Here is a 2,093-nt window from a genome sequence, read left to right as displayed (position 1 = left end):
CGATCAACAGGACCCCCGTTTCGACCGTAGCACTCCAACACAAGTCCGTTTCGTCCGTTTTGCGGTACGCCACACCCCTCCCGATCAACAGGACCCCCGTTTCGACCGTAGGAGGTTCATTTCCTCCGTTTTGCGGTACGCCAGGCCCCTCCCGATCAACAGGACCCCGGTCCGAACGTAGGAGGTCCATTTCCTCTGTTGTGCGGTATGCCAGGCCTCGTTTCCATCACTTGTTCCGTCCAAGCCCTCCCGATGAGCACGACCACGCATTCCGTTCCGACCCAGCAGGTTGGCTCCCACGCGTTCTGTTGCCTCCCGATGAACACAACGCATTCCGTTGCCTTCCCATGAACACGACGATGACGCTGTTTCTCCATTCCGACACAGCCATGTACGTATGCGCGAGTAGGTGTTTGAGACCCTGCCCGTATGTACGTACGTGGCTGTATTTTCTTTCTTGCACCCTCGTTGTTGTACGTACGTGTACGTGCGCGCCTCTACTACGACCAGTATGTACATACACGTTCGCAACCAGAATGACAATGCTACGTACGCTTTGACCAGGTGGGTCCCAACTGTCACGCACTTCCTTGCCTGCGAAGATGTAGCTGGTGGGTCCTAGCAGTCAGGGGGTGAATCGTTTTTTTTTTTGCTCGGACGCACTTCCTTGCATGCAAAAATGTAGCTGGTGGGTCCCAGTAGTTAGGGGCAAATCGTTTTTGTTTTTTGCCCAGACACACTTCCTTGCGTGCGAAGATGTAGCTGGTGGGTCCCAGTAGTCAGGGGGGGCGAATCGTTTTTTTTTGCCCGGACGCACTTCCTTGTGTGCGAAGATGTAGCTGTGGGTCCCAGCAGTCAGGGGGAAATGTTTTTTTTTCGCAAAATACGGTGGCCCGTCCGGTGGGTCCCCGCTGTCAGGTGGAGGAATAATTATTTTGTGCGTAATAAGGAGGCACTTCCTTGCGGCCGCCGTGGACCGAGCTGTCAGCCTCTCCATGCACAGTACTCTTCCGATGGAAGTCGGTCCTTGACCACATTGACCACGCCGCGCCGAGAGCACCACGGCGGTGGACGATGGTGAGGCCTAGGAAGGGGACAACACGGAGTCGGGGAAGACGCAGCAGTGGATGCCCACGCGAAGAGGAGTACGAGGGTGAGGCTGCCGTCGCCACAGAATAACAGGGGGTGTGGGTGAGTAGAGGAATGGCCTGGCCAGCGGTGGGAGTAGTAGGGGGTGGTGAGGCCTCCGCGGCATCACAGCCGGCCACGGGAGGCAGGAGCACGCGGCACGACCGGTGCTGCTTTGGGCGGCTGGAGCACAAAGACCAAAGGTTCAAGAAGCACTACGGCCGTTGGATGGACATCATACGGTCACTGGAGCTAGAGTCGTTCATATTGACTAAGTTGACAAAGCCCTCCGTCCCCGTAAACTTAGTAGGCCCACAAGTCAGCCTCCCACCAAGGTGAGTCCTAGCTAGCAGGGGGAGTATTCATTTTTTTGTGCGTAATAAGGAGGCATTTCCGGTGGGTCCGAGCTGACAGCGGGGGGAACGTTTTTTCGTGAAATACAGAGACCCTTCCGGTGGGTCCCAGCTATCAGGTGGAGGAATCATTATTTTGCGCGTAATAAGGAGGCATTTTCCTGTGTGGGCCCCTACTGTCAGCCTCTTTCGATGGCTGTTGTTTGTTGACCATGTTGACCTCGCCGCGCCGAGAGCACAAAGGCGGTGGACCATGTTGACTCTGTTCATGTAGAACAAGTGCCTAAACCTGAAGAACAACTGTTCTAATTTAAGATTACATTGCTATCATAGTTCAAAAAAGCGCTAGGCGTTAATTGTGCATTTTGCCACCGCCTTGCACTTTACTGACCAAAGCGCATGCTTATGCGCAGTTATGCATAGATTAAGCATAGTTATGCGCAATGCATTTTGCCAATGCCTAGAGTCTAGGCGCGCTTAAGCGCTAGCTTAGGCGCGCCTTTTTTAACTATGATTCCTTTGCTCTTGTATCATTGTATTTACTCATACAAACTTATTTTTAAATTGAAGGATCCAATCGAAACTCCAATGGCACGGCAGGTATGTTCACGC

Source organism: Triticum dicoccoides, chromosome 2B, assembly GCF_002162155.2.
Source record: "Triticum dicoccoides isolate Atlit2015 ecotype Zavitan chromosome 2B, WEW_v2.0, whole genome shotgun sequence".
Taxonomy (NCBI): domain Eukaryota; kingdom Viridiplantae; phylum Streptophyta; class Magnoliopsida; order Poales; family Poaceae; genus Triticum; species Triticum dicoccoides.
This window is presented reverse-complemented; position numbering follows the sequence as displayed.